This window comes from Saccopteryx bilineata, chromosome 3 (assembly GCF_036850765.1).
Source record: "Saccopteryx bilineata isolate mSacBil1 chromosome 3, mSacBil1_pri_phased_curated, whole genome shotgun sequence".
In the NCBI taxonomy this organism is placed as follows: Eukaryota; Metazoa; Chordata; class Mammalia; order Chiroptera; family Emballonuridae; genus Saccopteryx; species Saccopteryx bilineata.
Window position 1 is genome coordinate 271503917 of NC_089492.1, and position 20355 is coordinate 271524271.

The following is a 20355-nucleotide window of genomic DNA, read 5'->3' on the forward strand; positions in this document are numbered from 1 at the left end:
TAAGAGGGAGGGAGGCAACACGGGTAGGGAGGCAACACTTTTCCTAACAGATTTTTCTCAACAGAATAAAGGAATTTAGTTTCTCAGGAATTACAGTTCTCTTAAAAAGTGTATGGTCAAGCTGATGGAAATGAATCCGTTTGGGAACTTGGAGCATCACCAGCCAGATGAGTTTGTTTTGTTTTTTAAGGGGGAGAGAGAAAGAGAGGAAGGGAAATGAGAAGCATCAATTTTTCGTTGTGGCTCCTTAGTTGTTCATTGATTGCTTTCTCATATGTGCCTTGACTGAGTGCTAAAGCTGAGCCAGCGACCTTGGGCTCAAGCCAGTGACCATCAGATCATGTTGATGATCCTGTGCTCAAGCCAGATGAGCCTGTGCTCAAACCTCAGGGTTTCAAACCTGGGAGCTCAGCATCCTAGGTTGACACTCCATCCACTGTGCTTCTACTGGTCAAGCATCAAATGAGTTCTTCATAAACATAGAGTTCTTTCTTTTTTGCTGTTTGAACTAATAGTCGTGAATCTAAAGTAGCAGGCCTTATCACCTTAAGATTTGGACTAATCAAAATCCAGAAAGAACAACTGCTGGATTAACTTTGTCCCTCTCATTCTGTGCATTCTTTGTGTGGCCCAGCTCTAAGAGAAACCAGAGATACAGTGACTCTAATCTGGTCTCCATCCTTGGACTGTTCAGAAGCCAGAAGGCATTCATCACATGCTTCAACAAGCTTGGGAGGAGAGAGAGCTACTTGTCAGACTGCTCTCTGAATGCAGTAGGGGCTGTTCCTAGATTGGAAATCCTATCCTGTGGCCTTCTATAGGTCACCCCATAGGACTCACTAGGAAGGAAAATCCAGTGTTTCTTGCCTTGCTAGAGTTTGTAATCTGGTTGCAAATGATAAACACCACAAGAGTAAAGTGAGAATTAGACATCTTGGTATCAGCACTTAGGCTGAACCTTTGGAAATGTGGGCTGTGAGGCATTCCTGTGGGAAGAACCCTCCCTGAGCAGCGCCATGCAGTGGGGAAAGCATAGGACAGGGCACCTGGGAACCTGGAGATTGACTGGGTAAGAGAAGTTGGGTCACGTAGATTGGGTCGCAGAGGGCTCTACATGCTGGGAGGAGGAATTTGGCCTTTGGCGTTGGGAACCAGTATTTGAACAGGAGGATGTGGGTGGAGCAGTGCTGTGGGAAGAGCTGGGAGTTGCAGGGAAGCCAGCACTTGGGGTGCAGTGATTGCAGGAGCTGTGGGGCCTGAAGAAAGGCTGTGAGTACAGCAAGTGGAAGAAAGGTCACCCGTGAGCTGGGAGGACCAGCAGGTCATCCAGGACGGTGAAGCCTTTCTGAGGAATGGGCTGGGGCAGGTGAGTGAGTGGTTCTGGAAACGGAATTTCAGGAACGGACTGGGCCGCCAAACCCAGGAACCTCACCCTAGAGCTTTCCCTCCATTCTTGTGTCTTGACAAGGTGATGACTCAACCAGTACAGGCACAGGTGCCACTGCTTCGGACCGTGTGTCACCCAGTAGGTGACAAAAATGAAGCATTCCCTGATTTTATCCCTGTAAGGAGGGCTTTCTTCTTTTCTTTTTCCTTTTTTTTTTTTGGTATTTTTCTGAAGCTGGAAACGGGGAGAGACAGTCAGACAGACTCCCGCATGCGCCCGACCGGGATCCACCCGGCACGCCCACCAGGGGCGAAGCTCTGCCCACCAGGGGGCGATGCTCTGCCCCTCCGGGGCGTTGCTCTGTCATGACCAGAGCCACTCCAGCGCCTGGGGCCAAGGAGCCGTCCCCATTGCTCGGGCCATCTTTGCTCCAATGGAGCCTCGGCTGCGGGAGGGGAAGAGAGACAGAGAGGAAGGAGAGGGGGAGGGGTGGAGAAGCAGATGGGCGCCTCTCCTGTGTGCCCTGCCCGAGAATCAAACCCGGGACTTCTGCACGCCAGGCCGACGTTCTACCACTGAGCCAACCGGCCAGGGCCGGCTTTCTTCTTTTTCTTCACAAGTTTAGTTTTTATTTTATTTTTGTTTAATGATTTTAGAGAGATGAGAAACTGATTTATTCCACCGTTTTTTCCCATTGATTTGAGAGAAGTATCAACTTGTTCCACTTAGTGCCATTTAGTTGTGCACTCACTGGCTACCTGTCATACGTGCCCTGACCTGTTATGAAACCTGCAACCTTGTCATGCTGGGATGATACTCTATCCACTGAGCCACTCAGCCAGGGCCGCCTGCACTGGTTGATTTATTGTATGTGCCCTGACTGGGAATTGATCCCACAAGCTCCATGTATTGGGTCAACACTCCAACCAAGCTACCTGGCCAGGGCACAGATTCAAAAATTTTACAGATTTACTTGAATTTTACTATTTCTGACCTTATACCTCTTGATATTCGAAATTCTCTTTCAAGCTTCGTTCCTATCCATTCATACTTTTTTTTTTTCTTTTCCAAGTGAAAGGAGGGGAGCCAGAGAGACACCCGCATGCGCCCCGACTGGGATCTACCCAGCAACCCCATCAGTCCAATGCTCTGCACATTTGGGGCCATGCTTTCAACCAAGCTATTTTTAGCCTCTGGGGCGGAGGCTCCACTAAGATTCTCAGTGCCTGGCTGACTCACCTGAACCAGAGCCATGGCTGTGGGAGGGCAAGAAGAGGAGGGGGAGGGTGGGGAAGCAGATGGTCACTTAATGTGTGCCCTGACCAGGAATTGAACCTGGACATCCACACACCAGGCCAACACTACCACTGAGCCAGCTGGTCAGAGCCCACTCATTCTAAACATATATCATTTTTCATTATATTTGTCATTTAACATCATGAGCATTGGAAAGTTATCTCAAATGTTTAAGGCACATTCTAACCAATTTATTAGCATGTGTGATTCTTAAGTCTATCAGTTTGGAATCCATGTATGCAAAGAAGTGATTTGCAGTCATTTTTTCCCAGTATATTTAGATTCTGAAAAGAAAGGTAAAAAAATCAGGAGAAAGATTTGGAAACATCTGTTCCAAACGTGCACCAGAGATAGTGCTTTCACGTATGTTATTCATCTTGTTCTCACCTCCCTAGGATCAGCCTTGTTGGGCTCGATGGCAGATGAAGAGACTGCTGCAGAATGTCCCCCCACCTCCAACAGTGTTAGCTTAATATTTGCTTGTATAAGCTAAGCTCTGTTCTATGGTACTGGACCCCACATATGAGTAAGACCAGCAAGACCCCTCTTGTGGAATTTTCAAGACCTACTTGGCCCATGATGGTATCAGTACTGAATGCCTTCTGTGGGCTATATAATCGGCCAGTCCGTGTTCGCTGTCTTGGGCAAATCACTCCAAGGGACTCACCTGCCCTTCATAGGCAGAAACAGGTTACTAATGCAGTGCTTGCGCTGGCTGCACTATTGTCCCTTATGAAGTTTTAGGAAGACATTTGCTTGGTGTCATAAAAGCTAGAGTTTAAACCCAGGTTCAAGTCAAGCAGGGTTTCCACAAGACAATCTGCTTTTCTAAGTGGCTGCAGGATAATACCACTAATCCACTGCTGTGGGTAACTTGTTTCATCCTCTAATGAAGACAACAACCTGCTTGGGAGTGCCCATTTGTCCAAGCTTAGGTCGTCATTCTACATCCTAGGTGCCAGAGTGAAGAGAAGGAAGATGGTACATTTTAGCTTCTACAGTGGGAAACAGTCCATTAACACAAAAATACACTCAATAATTTTTCAAAAAGAAGCAGCCAAAGAAATAAAGGCCCACTACAGTTTGCCGCTGGATACCCAAAATCCACACAGACCTTTCCGTGCATAACCTTGCTCCTCTCCCCTCCCAAAAAAGAGTGAAAGGTGAAATAGGAACAAAGAACAAGGGCAATAGAAAATAGTAACAAATGTGGTAAATATTAAACTTAGTAATCACTTCAAATGTCAATTATGTGGATAAAAGAAAGCTATCAGAATAAATTTTTAAAAAAATGGCCCAGCTATATGTTGTCTTAAAATTATTTTTAATTTATTTTTATTTTTATTTATTCATTTTAGAGAGGAGAGGGAGACAGAGAGACAGAGGGAGAGAAGGGGGGGAGGAGCTGGAAGCATCAACTCCCATATGTGCCTTGACCAGGCAAGCCCAGGGTTTTGAACCAGCGACTTCAGCATTTCCAGGTCGACGCTTTATCCACTGCGCCACCACAGGCCAGGCTTAAAATTATTTTAAATATAGAAACAACTAAAAACAGATGGAGAAAGATGTTATGGTAACGCTAATCAAAAGGAAGCTGTACTGCCTATATTAGTTTCAGACAGCACACCAGAACAAGAAAAATTATCAGGGATAAAGAGCAACATTATATAATTATAGGTTCAATTCTGCAAGAAAATATAAAAATCCTTAATGTGTATGCACCAAACAACAAGAAATTAAATGTATGAGTCAAAAAAAACAAGCTGCAAGGAGGAAAAAAACACTTAACAGTTGAAGACAACACCTATCAGTAATTGACAGATCCAGCAGGCAGAAAGTCAATGTGGACAGTTGAAGAGTGCTGATAATGAACATCTAGTTGACAAAATAATCTAACAGCAGAATATACATTCTCAAATTTACATGGAACATTCAAGATAGACCACATTCTGGACCATAAAACACGTTAGCAAATTTAAAAGAATAGAAATGCCAAGTATGTTCTCAGCCACAGTAGAATTAAACTGGAAATCAACAAAGATAGCTTGGAAATCCCAAGATATCAGGAGATTAAACACATTTCTAAATAACATGGGTCAAACAGGTCTTGAGAAATACTTTAAGATGAAAACAGCTTATCAAAATTTATGCAGTGCAGCAAAAGCAGTTCTTATATGGAAGTTTCTAGCATTAAATGCACCTATTTGAAAAAAAATTTCTAAAATCCATAAGCTTCTGTCTTAGGAAACTAGTAAAAGGAGCAAGTTAAATCCAGTGTAAGCAAAAGGAAAGAAAAATTAGAGCAGAAGCCTGACCTGTGGTGGCGCAGTGGATAAAGCATCAACCTGGAAATGCTGAGGTCGCTGGTTCGAAGCCCTGGGCTTGCCTGGTCAAGGCACATATGGGAGTTGATGCTTCCAGCTCCTCCCCCCTTCTCTCTCTCTGTCTCTCTCCCTCTCTGTCTCTCTCTCTCCCTCTCTCTCTCCTCTCTAAAAATGAATAAAAAAAAAATTAGAGCAGAAATCAATGAAATTGAAAACAAGTCTAAAGAAAACCAAAAATAGCAAAGCAGATTCTTTGAGAAAATTGGTAAACTTCTAAGTAGGCTAACTAGTTAAAAAACAACAAAAAAAAATTACTAGTATCAGAAAAGAAGGGCCATCACTACTGATCCTGCACACATTAAAAGGATAAAAACCATTATGAATAACTATCTCCACAAACTTGATAAACTAGACGAAATGGAAAAAATCCCTCAAAAAACAATCTACCAAAACTAACACAGAAATAGATAATCTGAATAGGCCTAAATCTACTTTTAGAAATTGAGTCAATAATAACTAAAACAAAGCATTAGGCCCAGATGGTTCACTGGTTAATTCTACCAAACATTTAAGGAAGAAACTATACCAATTTTCATTCTGGAAAACAAGCAGAGGAATACAAGATCTTTGCTTTCTTTGACCAGAGATCTTGCACATATTTTGTTAGTTTTATATCTAAGTATTGCCTTTTTGAAGGATGTTAATGTAAACAGTATTGTTTACAATTTTGAGTTCTAATTTTTCATTGCTGTACATAAGAAAGCATTTGACTTGTATATTAATCCTAACTCATTTTATGAGATCAGCATTACCCCAATACCAAAATCAGACAAAGACATTACAAGAAAAAATTACAGACCAATATTCATGAACATAGATTTTAAAATCCTCAACAAGCCTGACCTGTGGTGGCGCAGTGGATAAAGCATTGACCTGGAATGCTGAGGTCACCAGTTCAAAACCCTGGGCTTGCCTGGTCAAGGCACAGATGGGAGGTCATGCTTCCTGCTCTTCCCTCCCCTTCTCTTTCTCTCTCTCTCAAATGAATAAAGTCTTTTTTTATTAATTTATTGTGTTTACATAGATTCTAGTGTCCCCCAAATACATCCTCCCCTCCCCATGTTCCCCAGTACATCCCCCGGTCTCTCTCCCCATAGCGCCATCCCCCCTTCCCTCCAGGATTTGCTTTCCTGCTCTCATCCCATCCTATTACCCTACCCTTTCCCTCTGTCCACTTTCCTTCTGGATCCTTTGATCTGGCCTCTGTCTCCATTCCGCTCCTCAGTTCATATTGTCCGTCGGATGAATCAAGTCTTTAAAATTTTTTTTTAATTTCTTTTTATTTATTCATTTTTAGAGAGGAGAGAGAGAAGGAGAGAGAGACAGAGAGAGAAGGGGGTAGGAGCTGGAAACATCAACTCCCAAATGTGCCTTGACCAGGCAAGCCCAGGGTTTCGAACCGGCAACCTCAGCATTTCCAGGTCAACACTTTATCCACTGCACCACCACAGGTCAGGCTAAAAAAAAATTTTTTTTTTAATAAAAAAAAATAAAATCCTCAACAAAATATTAGCAAATAGAATCCAGTGTATATGTCATGACCAATTGCTATTTATTCCAGGTATGCAAGACTAGAAAACCAATTAACCACATGAACAGGGTAAAGAAGAAAAATGACATGAGCATATCAGTAGATGCAGAGAAAGCACTTGTAAAAATCTAACATCCATGATAATTCAGCAAACTAGAAATAGTTTTCCTCAACTTGATAATGAAATCTACAAAAAACCTACAGCTAACATTATACATAATAGTGAGAAAATAGATGATTTTCCCTTAAGATCAGCATCAAGGCAAGTATGTCCCCTCTCACTACTGCTATTCAACATTTTACTGGAAATCCTAGTTAATGCAGTAAGACAAGAAAAGAAAAGAAGGCCCTGGCCGGTTGGCTCAGCGGTAGAGCGTCGGCCTAGCGTGCGGAGGACCCGGGTTCGATTCCCGGCCAGGGCACACAGGAGAAGCGCCCATTTGCTTCTCCACCCCTCCGCCGCGCTTTCCTCTCTGTCTCTCTCTTCCCCTCCCGCAGCCAAGGCTCCATTGGAGCAGAGATGGCCCGGGCGCTGGGCATGGCTCTGTGGCCTCTGCCTCAGGCGCTAGAGTGGCTCTGGTCGCAATATGGCGACGCCCAGGATGGGCAGAGCATTGCCCCCTGGGGGGCAGAGCACCGCCCCTGGTGGGCGGGCCGGGTGGATCCCGGTCGGGCGCATGCGGGAGTCTGTCTGACTGTCTCTCCCTGTTTCCAGCTTCAGAAAAATGAAAAAAAAAAAAAAAAAGAAAAGAAAAGAAAATGTACACAGATTAACAAAGATGAAATAGAACTACAGTGGTACCTTGAGATACAAAATTAATTAGTTCTGTAACCGAGCTCGTAAGTCAGTCAACTCGTATATCAAACTACTGATACTGGACCCATGAGCCAACTAGTGGCAGCTTCCCGAATCACGACTCGTATCTCAGAATTTCACTCGGTTCTCAAACAAAAATACGGACTGAGTCACAGCTCGCATCTTAAAAAATTCGTATGTTGGTCTGTTCATATCTCAAGGTACCACTGTATTTGTAAATGACATGATGAGCTCTAGAAAATCCCAAAGAATCAAGAGAAAAACTGAAAGCTAAAGCAATTACATTATGTTTTCAGAATACTAAATTAATATACAAAGTCAATTTTTCCTATGTACAGCAATAAACTATTAGAATTTGAAATTAAAAACAATACTATTTGTCTTAGTGACCCCCAAGATAGCAATACTTAGATGTAAATCTAACAAAATATACACCAGATCTCTGATGAAACAAATCAGAGATCTAAATAAATGGAGAGAGATTCCATGTTTATGGATAGAAAGACTGGGTATTGTTAAAAAGTCAGTTTTTTCCAACTTGAGCCATAGCTTCAATGCAATCTCAATCAAAATTCCAGAAAGTTATTTTGTGGCTATCAACAAACTGATTTTAAAGTTTATATAGAAAGACAAAAAAAAAACCAGAAGAGCCAACACAATATTGAAGAACAGTTACAGGCCCTGGCTGGTTGTCTCAGCAGTAGAGCGATGATCTGGCCTGTGGAAGTTCCAGGTTCGAGTCCCAGCCAGGGCACACAGGAGAAGCACCCATCTGCTTCTCCACCCCTCCCCCTCTCCTTTCTCTCTGTCTCTCTCTTCCCCTCCTGCAGCCAAGGCTCCATTGGAGCAAAGTTGGCCAGGGTGCTGAGAATGGCTCTGTGGCCACCCGCCTCAGGCACTAGAATGGCTCTGGTTGCAACGGAGCAACGCCCCAGATGGGCAGAACATTGCCCCCTAATGGGCATGCCAGGTGGATCTGGATTGGGTGCATGTGGGAGTCTGTCTCTCTGCCTCCCTGCTTCTCACTTCAGAAAAATACAAAAAAAAAAGGCAAAAATAAAACGGAGGACTGACACTACTCAACTTCTCAACCTCAAGGCTTACTATAAGCTTCAGTAATCAAGACGGTGTCATATTTGCTAAAGAATAGATAAGATAGATAAATGGAACAGAATAGAGAGAGCACAGAAATAGACCCACACAATAGAATTAACTGATCTTTGGCAAGAAACAGGCAATTCAATACAGAGAGGACAGTCTTTTCAAAGAATGGCATCAGAACAACTAATCACCTACATGAAGAAAGCTGAATCTAGACACAAATCACACTCTTCATAAAAATTAAAAATGTATCATAGACGTAAATGTAAAACACAAAACTACCACAAGGTAACTTAGGCCTGACCAGTGGTAGCGCAGTGGCTAGAGTGTCAACCTGGGACATTCAGAACCCAAGTTCCAAGCCCCAAGGTCTCTGGCTTGAGCACAGGCTCATCAGCTTGAAAATGGAGTCACTGGCTTGAGCATGGGATCATTGACATGATCCTATGATGGCTGGCTTAAAGCATGAAGTTGGTGGCTTAAACAAGGAGTCACTGACTTGGCTTGAGCCCCTCAGTTAAGGCACGTATGAGAAGCAACCAGTGAACAACCAAAGAGCTGCAACTACAGGTTGATGCTTCTCTTCTTCTCCTTTTCTCTCTGTCTATGTATCTCTCTCTCTTATAAAAAATAAAAAAATTTTAAAAAGATAACCTGGGAGAAAATCTAGGCACACCAGTAGCACAATTCATGGAAGAAAAATTAATAAGCTGAGTTCTATTAAAATTTAAGACTGCTCTGTGAAAGGCACTGTAAAAGAGTGAAAAGACATGTGACAGACTGATAGAAAATATTTGCAAAACATGTATCTAACAGGACTATTCAAAATACACAACTCTTAAAATTCAACAATAACAACCCAATTTAAAAATAGTCAAAAGATCTAAACAGACACCTCACCAAAGAATATAGGCAGACAGCAAAAAAGCATAAGATGCTCAGCATCACATGTCAGAGAACTGCAAAATAAAAAAAACAAACGGCCTGACCTGTGGTGGCACAGTGGATAAAGTATTGACCTGGAACACTGAGGTCGCTGGTTCAAAACTCTGGACTTCAGTGGCAGAGCGTCGGCCTGGCTTGCAGGAGTCCCGGGTTTGATTCCCGGCCAGGGCACACAGGAGAAGCACCCATCTGCTTCTCCACCCTTCCCCCTCTCCTTCCTCTCTGTCTCTCTCTTCCCCTCCCGCACCCAAGACTCCACTGGAGCAAAGTTGGCCCGGGTGCTGAGGATGGCTCTGTGGCCTCTGCCTCAGGCGCTAGAATGGCTCTGATTGCGGCAGAGCAACACCCCAGATGGGCAGAGCATCGCCCCCTGGTGGGCATGCCGGATGGACCCCGGTCAGGCGCATGCGGGAGTCTGTCTGACTGCCTCCCCGTTTCCAGCTTCAGAAAAATACAAAAACAAAAACAAACAAACAAAACAACAACAGGCCCTGGCCGGTTGGCTCAGCAGTAGAGCGTCGGCCTGGCATGCGGGGGACCCAGGTTCGATTCCCGGCCAGGGCACATAGGAGAAGCGCCCATTTGCTTCTCCACCCCCCCCCTCCTTCCTCTCTGTCTCTCTCTTTCCCTCCCGCAGCCAAGGCTCCATTGGAGCAAAGATGGCCCGGGCACTGGGGATGGCTCCTTGGCCTCTGTCCCAGGCGCTAGAGTGGCTCTGGTCGCAGCAGAGCAACGCCCTGGAGGGGCAGAGCATCGCCCCCTGGTGGACAGAGCGTCGCCCCTGGTGGGCGTGCCGGGTGGATCCCGGTTGGGTGCATGCGGGAGTCTGTCTGACTGTCTCTCTCCCCATTTCCAGCTTCAGAAAAATACAAAAATACAAAACAACAACAACAACAACAAAAAGCCCTGGACTTAACCGGTCAAGGCACAAATGAGAAGCAACTACTGCAAGTTGATGCTTACTGCTTCTTCCCCCTTCTCCTTCTCCCTCCCTCCCTCCCCTCCCCTCCCCTCCCCTCCCTTCCCCTCCCCTCCCCTCCCCTCCCCTCCTCTCTTTCCTTCCTTCCTTCCTTCCTTCCTTCCTTTCTCTCTCTCTCTCATCAATAAAATCTTTTAAAAATATTTTAAACACAAAACAATGAAATGTCACTAAACACCTATTAGAATGCCAACATCCAAAACACTGACATCAAATGCTGACAAGGATGTCGAACAACAGGAATTTATTAATTGCCAATGGAAATGCAAAATGATACAGCTATTTTGGAAGACAGTTTGGCAGTTTCTTACAAAGCTAAGCACATACTCTTAACCATCCAGAAAGCATGCTCCTTGTTACTTACCCAAATGAATTATGCTCACACAAAAACCTGCACAGAAATTTTTATAGCAGCTTTATTTGTAATTGTCAAAACTTGGAAGCAACCAAGATGTCCTTCAATAGGCGAATGGATAAATTATGGTACAACCATACAGTGGAGTTACTCAGTGATACATATAGATGAACTATCAAGCCACACACAAAAAAAGTGAAGGAGCCTTAAATACATATTGCTAAGTGAAAGAAGCCAATCTGAAAACAATGCATATTGTGAGAACCCCATTATATACTATTCTGAAAAGATAAAACTACGGAGACAATAAAAAGACCAGTGGTTGCCAGGAGTTCAGGGGGAGGAAGTGAGTGGCTCGGTGGGGCGCAGCGGATTTTTAGGGCAGAACTATTCTATGTGACATGCATTTGTCAGACTTCAAGAATGTACAACACAGTGAACCCTAATGCAAACTGTGGACTTGCAGTAATAATACTATATCAGTATCTGTTCATCAGCTGTAACAAATGGATCACACCAATGCAAGATGTTAATAAAAATAATAGGGGAGGAGGCAGTACGGTATATGGAAACTGCACTTTCCACTCAATTTTTCTGTAAACCTATAAAGTCCATTAATCTTTTGTTAAGTGCAGGGAGTCAAGCTAATGTGTCCCCAGTATCAACAAAGTACCCCTGGTGATATTCCATCACCTACATGCTAAATCAGGGGTCAGCAAGCTACAGTCTGTGGGCCAGATCCGGCCTGCTGCCTATTTTTCTATGGCTCTTGAGCTAAGAAGAGTTTTTACATGTTTAAATGGTTGGAAAAAAGTCAAAAGAATATTTTATGATACATGAAAATATACAAAATTCAAATTTCAGTGCCCAATCCTTAGCACACAGCCAAGAATAACATTTGTTTTAGAATTGTCTAAGACAGAAGTTAATTCACTGCCAAAAAAAGTGAATAGCTCTCAAATTCTACAATATTTACTATGTGGCTTTTTTAGAGGGCAGAAATTTTTTTTTTTCTGAAGTGAGAAGCAGGGAGGCAGAGAGACAGACTCCCACATGAGCCTGACCATAATCTACCCGGTATGCCCACTAGGGGGCAATGCTCTGCCCATCCGGGGCATTGCTCTGTTGCAACTGGAGCAATTCTAGCACCTGAGGCGGAGGCCATGGAGTCATCCTCAGTGCCTGGGCCACTTTGCTCCAGTGGAGCCTTGGCTGCAGTAGGTGACGAGAGAGAGAGAAAGGAGAGAGAGAAGGGTGGAGAAGCAGATGGGTGTTTCTCCTGTGTGCCCTGCCCGGGAATCAAACCTGGGACTTCCACATGCTGGGCCAACACTCTACCACTGAGCCAACCAGCCAGGGCCAGGCAGAATTTTTTTTTGTATTTATTGATTTTAGAGAGAAAGGAAGACAGATACATCAGCCTGTTCTTGTATGTGCCCTGGACAGGGATGACCCCCAATACCCTCCACATATCAGGATGACGCTCCAACTAACTGAGCTATCACACCAGGGCTCCGGGGGTGGACAGGACTTGTATAGTTTTGTGTGGCTCTACAGAAAAAGTTTGCCAACCCCAATACTAAATGGTAAGATTAACCACAGCCTATATATAGTAAGGAGGAAAATGGAAAAAGAAAATTATTTAAAATATATAAATGGATGCATGACATGTCCAAAAAGTAAATCCAGGTAGAGACTATGGCCCAAATTTCATGATTGGCAGTCAGAAATCCTGGGCTAATTTTATTCTTCCTTCTTGCATGAGCGAATTTTAATGACATAAAGAAATAATACTTCAACTAAGCAGATTTTTAAATTAACCATTTATTTTTATTTTTTTAATTCATTTTAGAGAGGAGAGGGAGAGACAGAGAGAGAGAGAGAGAGAGAAAGAGAGAGAGAGAGGAGGGGGGAGGAGCTGGAAGCATCAACTCCCATATGTGCCTTGACCAGGCAAGCCCAGGGTTTCGAACCGGCGACCTCAGCATTTCCAGGTCGACGCTTTATCCACTGCGCCACCACAGGTCAGGCAACTAAGCAGATTTTAAACAAGAAGGTTCTGCAGGGTACAACTAAGCAGATTTTAAACAAGCTACAGAACAATCATGTTTCCAGGGCAGGGAGGACTTCTTCTCACTCTCAGTGGAAGCGGGAGGACTTAGGACAGTGGACGAGAATGCGGTGATTCCAGAGAGCCAGGCGGCAGGCGGCATGGTCAGGCTGGGCTCGGGCAGCAGATGTCACTTGGCTGGTAGAGAAAAGGGCTGGTAGAGAAAAGGTCTGGTTTCCTCAGCTCCGGTGAAAAGGGCATGACACTGCCTCCCCCAAGACACTGTACAACGGGGCGGCCTTAAAGTATAAGTAGGAGACGGCAGGGAAGGCAGCCGCACACACAAATGTCTGCTACACATCAGCCACACCTGGTGTCACAGCCCGGAGGAGTCACAGACACACTAGAGATGAACCAGACACAGAACTCATCTTCAAGAAGCTCCAGCTGGTTACAGAGAATTGTGTTTTTTATTTTTCTATTTTAATTTAAATTTTTAAAATTGATTTTAGTGAGACAAGAAGGGAGAGAGAAAGACAGAAACATTAAGCTGTTCTGTATGTGCCCTGACCGGGATCAAACAAGCAACCTCTGCTCTTTGGGACAAAACTCTAACCAACTGAGCTATCTGGCCAGGGCTTATTTTAAATTTAAAATAATTTTTCCCTGGCTGGTTGGCTCAGTGGTAGAACGTCAGCCTGGTATGTAGAAGTCCCAGGTTCGAGTCCCAGCCAGGGCACACAGGAGAAGCGCCCATCTGCTTCTCCACCCCTCCCCCTCTCCTTCCTCTCTGTCTCTCTCTTCCCCTCCCGCAGCCAAAGCTCCATTGGAGCAAAGTTGGCCCAGGCGCTGAGGATGGTTCTGTGGCCTTTGCCTCAGGCGCTAGAATGACTCCGGTTGCAACATCCCAGATGGGCAGAGCATCACCCCCTGGTGGGCTTGCCGGGTGGATCCTGGTCAGGCGCATGCGGGAGTCTGTCTGACTGCCTCCCTGCTTCTCACTTCAGAAAAAAAAAAATTTTTTTTTAATAATTTTTTCATTGGTTTGAGAGAGAGAAGCAGCAACTCATTGTTCCATTTAGTTGTGCACACATTGGTTGCTTCACAGATGTGCCCTGATGGGGGATTGAACCTGTGACCTTGGAGTGCACCTGGACAGGAAGTGTGCTGGCCATGCTGGACACCAAACCCAATGGCATGCCCATGACTGTCCTTAGCGGCATTATTTGAAATAGTCCCAAACTAAAAACAACCCAAAAGTCTTTTCAAACATAGCACAGGTAAGTTGTGGTACATTTCTGTAATGGAGCACTACGTAGATGAAAATGAAGCCACATGAAGCCACATGGGTGACTATTACAAACATAATATAGGCCCGACACAAAGGATCATGAACATTTCAAACAGGCCAAACTAAAATATCACTGTTTAAAAAACTAAACTATAACTCTGGCTAGGTAGCTCAGTTGGTTGGAGCATCATCCCCTAATGCCAAGTTTATGGGTTCCACCCTCGGTCAGGGCACATAAAAGAATGAACCAATGAATGCGTAAATAAGAAGAACAACAAATAACTGTTTCTATCTCTCTCTTTCTCTCTCTGTCTCCCTTCATCTCTCTTTAAAATCAATCAATAAAAATTTTGTTTATCAAATAAACTGTAGAATCAGAGGTGTTCTTTTGGACAGAGACAGGAGGTAGTCATTGGAAAGGGGCATGCAGGATCCGGCCGTGTTCTGTTTCTGGCCGGGAGGCGATTGCATGGGAGTCTGCTTCGTGAAAGTGTACTGAGCTGAGATTCAGGTTCTGTTCACTGTCCCGCTGGTGTAGTATATTCACAATGCAAGAGATGTACCAAAAGGCAAGTGGGGACCTACTCAGATCCCTTCAGAATCAACTTCCTTTTCTCATAAGATGGAATATTTATTCTTTTTTAAAAATTTTTATTTATTCATTTTTAGAGAGGAGAGAGAGAGAGGGAGAGAGAGAAACAGAGAGAGAGAAGGGGGAGGAGCTGGAAGCATCAACTCCCATATGTGCCTTGACCAGGCAAGCCCAGGGTTTCGAACCGGCAACCTCAGCATTTCCAGGTCAACGCTTTATCCACTGCGCCACCACAGGTCAGGTGTGGAATATTTATTCTTAAGTAACACTTTTCAGGAACCTCTGGTGTTTCTAAGAGTCTATTAAGAATCTCAGGATACAGGGGGTCCTCAGGTTACGACACAGTTCTGTTCCTTTGACAGTGACGTAACCCAAATTTTGGTGTAAGTTGAAACACACCCTAGCCCAGTGGTTGGCAAACTGCAGCTCGCAAGCCACTTGCGGCTCTTCGGCCCCTTGAGTGTTTAGTAAAGGCCAGCTTAGGAGTACCCTAATTAAGTTACTAACAATGTACCTACCTATATAGTTTAAGTTTAAAAAATTTGGCTCTCAAAAGAAATTTCAATCATTGTCCTGTTGATATTTGGCTCTGTTGACTAATGAGTTTGCCGACCACTGCCCTAGCCTAAGTCACATACCTATACTAACACAGCTGTAAAATCATAATCTAGAACATAAAAACACAACTAAGCCACAGAAAAAGGAAAAGGATATAAATATACTGTACTGCACACGCTACTGTATTAACAGAAAAAAAATGACAAAAATGAGTGTAAAAAAAAATTCCTTACCTTTATTCCTGTGGTTGCCCTGCACACTGGAAGGGGCATTGCAAGGTGGGAGAGAGTGACCTTTTGGGAGGAGGAAGCTGGAGAGGCAGGAGAACCTGCAGAAGGTGCTGGAGATACTGGGTCAGGTGAGTCAGGATTGTCTAAGAAACAGGCAGGAGACGCTGGGGATGATTCCACCTGTACTCTAGGTGTTTCATTTGAGAAGCAGCTGATGTAGAGGGTTCCGGGTCTGTTGCAGGCCTCTCTACCTTCTTAAAGAATTGTTCCAGGCTAGTCTGGAAGGTTGATGACTTCTTCTCTTGCAAAATCTGCCTATAGCATTGCCAGGCGTCCATAACAGCTCTGTAGACCTTACTGAATCTGTCATCACTGGGGTCTTCAGCCTGAAATTTTGCCAACCCGTCCTCTACCATAGAAGAACCTTCTGCCAAACCCTGGTAGGAAATCTTTTGGGTTCTGAGGTTTCTATCTCTTCCTCTTCAGCTGCTTCTCCAGCTGAACAAGGTCCTCAGCAGACAGCTCCTCTCCGTGTGATGCCAGTAGCTCTGTGACATCCATCATGATGGCTCTCCTCTTCTTCAGAGCACTACCATCTGAAGATTCTGACTTTCATTTAGGAGCCATGATAAGGGCCAAAAAATTGCAAACCAAAGCAACACAAACAGAACTCTTGTGCTTTTAACAGTCCAAGACGGCGTAGGCAGGCAAACTAGGGGAAGCCAGCTGCCTCACTCATATGTTGCGTTACTGCGTATTCTTCCGCCGCACACAACCAAACTAGTTCGCCCATGTAGTCGGCTCACGGCCTAAGTCTAAACACACGTCTCAATTTTTTAAAGATTTATAGGAGTGAGCATCATAAACTTAAAACACGTATGTCGAGATTGTCGTAACCCCTGTATTCTTAAAGAAATGCAAATTGGAATGCCATATGGTATTATTTACACCTGGTATCTATTATGAACCTCCCCCCGTTTCCCAGAAGCCCTACTGATTCTGAACAGGTGGCCATCAATCACCCAGAATGAGCGGAAAATCTGGAGGAAGCAGCCAAGCGTCCCACTCTGGGGTATTCATTCTGAGGGGACAATGCAAACAAAGGGAAGAACACCAAATACAAAGGTAGTTATAAGGCTGTAGTTTATGATAGGAACAGTGAAAGCCATGTGACCACAGGACACTCACCAAATCCAGTGTCGTAGAGTCCCCTCAGAGCCAGTCTTCACCCACCAGATGAATGCACAATTCCCACCCCCATTCCTGAATTTATTTCTATGAAAAGCCTTACAAAGGTTTAGATATTAAATATCACTTAGTGAATCATCTTTATTGAAAAGACTCATTACTTGAGAAGAAATGAAAACTTCACAACCACACACTTCAGTGACTGGGGAGTGGTGTTGTTTTATCATTTAGTTACCATAGAGCTGACTGTAGACTCTCAGTGATCTTTGAGTCAGCTTTACATTTTCCTTGGAGCATCTCTTGGCAAGAGAGTTTTTTTAAATAACTTTTTTCCTTTTTTAAGTGAGAGGAGGGGAAATAGTGAGACAGACTCCCGCATGCGCCCCCACCGGGATCCACCTGGCAAGCTCTGTCTGGGGCCGATGCTCGAATTAACTGACCTGTCCTCAGCGCCCAGAACCGACGCTTGAACCCATTGATCCACTGGCTGCGGGAGGGGAGGGAGGGAACGAAGAGAGAAGGGGGAGAGGGAGAGGTAGTGAGGGAGAAGCAGGAAGCATCAACTCATTGTTGCTTCTCATATGTTCCTTGACGGGGCTTGGGTTTTGAGCTGACGACCTGAGCATTTCCAGGTCGAGGCTTTACCCACTTCGCCGCCACAGGTCAGACTCTTGACAAGAGACTTGAAACATCTTTTGAAGCATCATCAGCGGGTTTTCGAAACAGAAATCTGTGCTGGACCCAGTCGCGTCGGTGATGCATGGCGAGAGCTTCCAGGCAGGGGTATCTTAGCTTAATGACGGGAGGCGCTGGTATCCTGTGAGGAAACTGCCAGGACCTGCGACCGTCTGAGGTCATTTCCCATCCTTTGGCTCTCTCTTACTGGAATATGATGAGGGACATACGGTTCCTGGAAAATGTCAGTAGGAGACCGAGTGAATGATCTAATACTGATTGGGTACTGACTGTGCATAAGGCACAGTGGAGAGGGTTTACACGTGTCAACTTACCTGGTCCTCACAGCATCCTGGCAAGGTCAGTGTGTTCAAATTGTGCAGATGAGGACGTGAGAAATTCTAGGAACGGTGTGACTCTCACTACCTTTTTGCTGTGTGACCTTGGATAAGTTACTTAAAATCTCTGGGCCACAGTTTCCTCATCTACAATATAAAATTCATACCTCTATCTCCCAATTCTGTTGAGAAAGCTTTGGAGTCAGAGATACCCGGTCTGGAGTCAGTTCACCCTTGAACCTGGAGAGAGGAAATAGCTCAGTAACCACTTAACCTTAGAAGATGAGGTCCGTGGCTTCCTAGGGACCTGACTTAGAGTAAGTGCTCAGTGATAGGTGCCCTCGACCTCAAATACCTTTCCTGCCCTCGCAGCAGCCCCTCCACTGCCGCTGCCTCCTCTGTACCCTCCTCCAGGCTTGGAGCCTTGACACTGGGGAGGGGTGCCCACTGCTGCCTGCCAAGCCCTGGAGCTCCTCGTTTGTAAATGAGCCTCAGTGCTGCGCTGACGTCCACGTCCCTGGGTCCAGCTGCTGCTGTCTGGATCGCCCAGCATCTGAAGTGAAGGGAGGACGCTGGTAGGTGAGGGAGCTCCCTGGGCCTCTTGTCTCCTTCACAACGGTGATGCAGTCATCACAAACATCAAAGAATACGTAGTTTATGATAATAAAAGAAAAGCAAACTTCTACAAGGCCTGGACCCAATGCCAAAGCTAGGGACTGGGCCAGGCGAACTCGGGGGTGGGGAGGGGCACAGTAAGTCCCAGAACAAGTCATTCAAGACCAGAATTTGGGCTTAGGTTAGGCAGTCCTTGGGCAGTTTTCAATTGTGCCTCTCTAAGCCTGTCGGCGGGGCAGGGACGGGGTGCTGCCCTCCCTGGGCCGTGAGGAGGAGAAGTACAGGGGATCTGCTCAACCGGCCCTCGCAGAGGCTCCCACGCCCGGTCAGCCTGACTCCACCTTCCATCCCCACGTCCTCATCGGGCTTTATACGGTTCAGCCACACAGTTTTGCGTCCTCCCTCTCCCTCCAGCCCGACCTCCCCCAGCGGAATCCTTTCTGCGTAGGCCACTCGCAGTGTGCCAGAGATTACATGCATAAGGCCCGAAGGCCGATGATCCCGGGTTCCGGGGCCCAGGATCCCCGCGGAGAGACAGAACTGAGCCCCCGCTTCTCTAGGGCAAACGCGGCGGCGCTCTAGACCTGGAAGCGAGAGGCGGGCGGCAGCGGGCGCCAACAGTAAGCCCGGCCGGAGCGCGGGAGGAAGGAGCCCGCGGGTGCAAGTGCGGAGGCTCGCCGCTAGGTGGCGGTAGGCCGGCTCCTGCAGCGACTCCGCCTGCCTGTGGCGTCCAGGCTTCTCCGAGTCTACGGCTCCGCTCTGCGTCTCCATCGCTCTGTTCTCTGGCGTACTGCTTGCTGCCCCCGCCCCGGGCCTGGACACTAAGCTCTCGGCACAGCTCCCAGGCAAGGGTGACCCTCTAGAATCGGAGTCCTGCCTCACTGAGATGGGGAAGAGCGAACTGCGCGACTTAACCCATCATCAGGCTGTGACTGGCCATGCCACTCACCTTCTCTGGGCCTGCTTACTTTTTATGTTTAAAAAGGGTTTTGTTTTCTGGAAGCTGGCATTTGACCCCTTTTAAAACATTTTTACTTATTTATTTGTTTGTTTATTTATTTATATTTTTTGGCGAGAGGCCGGATGAGAGACAGGAACATTGAGCTGCTCCTGTATGTGCCCTGACCAGGGAATCCAACCGGCGACCTCCGCCTTCCGGGACCTCGCTCTAACCAACCTAGCTATCAGGCCAGCTCTTAATTTTTTTTTCTTTCATTTTTATTGCTAGAGACAGAGAGAGGAAGGGAGAGAGAAGAGAGGGGTAAGGGAAGCATTCATTTGTTGTTCCACTCAGTCGTGCATTCATTGCTTGCTTCCCGTGTGTGTCCTGACTCGGGATCGAACCGGCAACCTTGTCATTTTGGGAGGACGCTCTAACCAGCTGAGCTAGCTGGCCAGGGCCTGACCCCATGATACAGTCAGAACTGCGACCAGTCCAAGGCTGCAGTGTAGGGGTGGGAGAAACAACCATGTGATCTGAGAGCCTGAGAGTTGCTCTCCGCAGGTCAGGGTGCCTGACAGTAGATGGACAGACATCCACACAGACCTAAACCTTGCTGAAGCTCAGGTCCACACATGTGACACAGGTAATATCAGCACCTCACACTCAGAGTGGTCTTGTACACTTAGGAAGGTAAGGGCTATAAAGGGCCTGGTACCTGACAGTTTGGCCAGACCATGACATTCCTACTGTTCTCCTTCAGCCGAGGGGTTAGGGCAGGAGGCTGGCTTTGCCTTGTTCCCTAGGAAGGTCTACTCTCCTTGACTTCCCCGGGGTCATCCAGGCTCTGCCTTCTCTTGTCGGAGCGTGGGAGAGCAATGGAGATGAGGACTCCTTCTCCCTAAGAGCGCTGCCTGTGGTGCAGACGCCAGGGGAGCAGCCGGTGGTCCAGCTCAGAGCTTCCAGGGGTGGGAGATGGATTTGGTGTTCACATGCCAGAATCCTCTGAGGGCCTGAGCCTTGGACGGGGCCTTGCAACAGTGAGGAACCCTCTGACCCTGAAACCCAGTGGGAATGCCATTG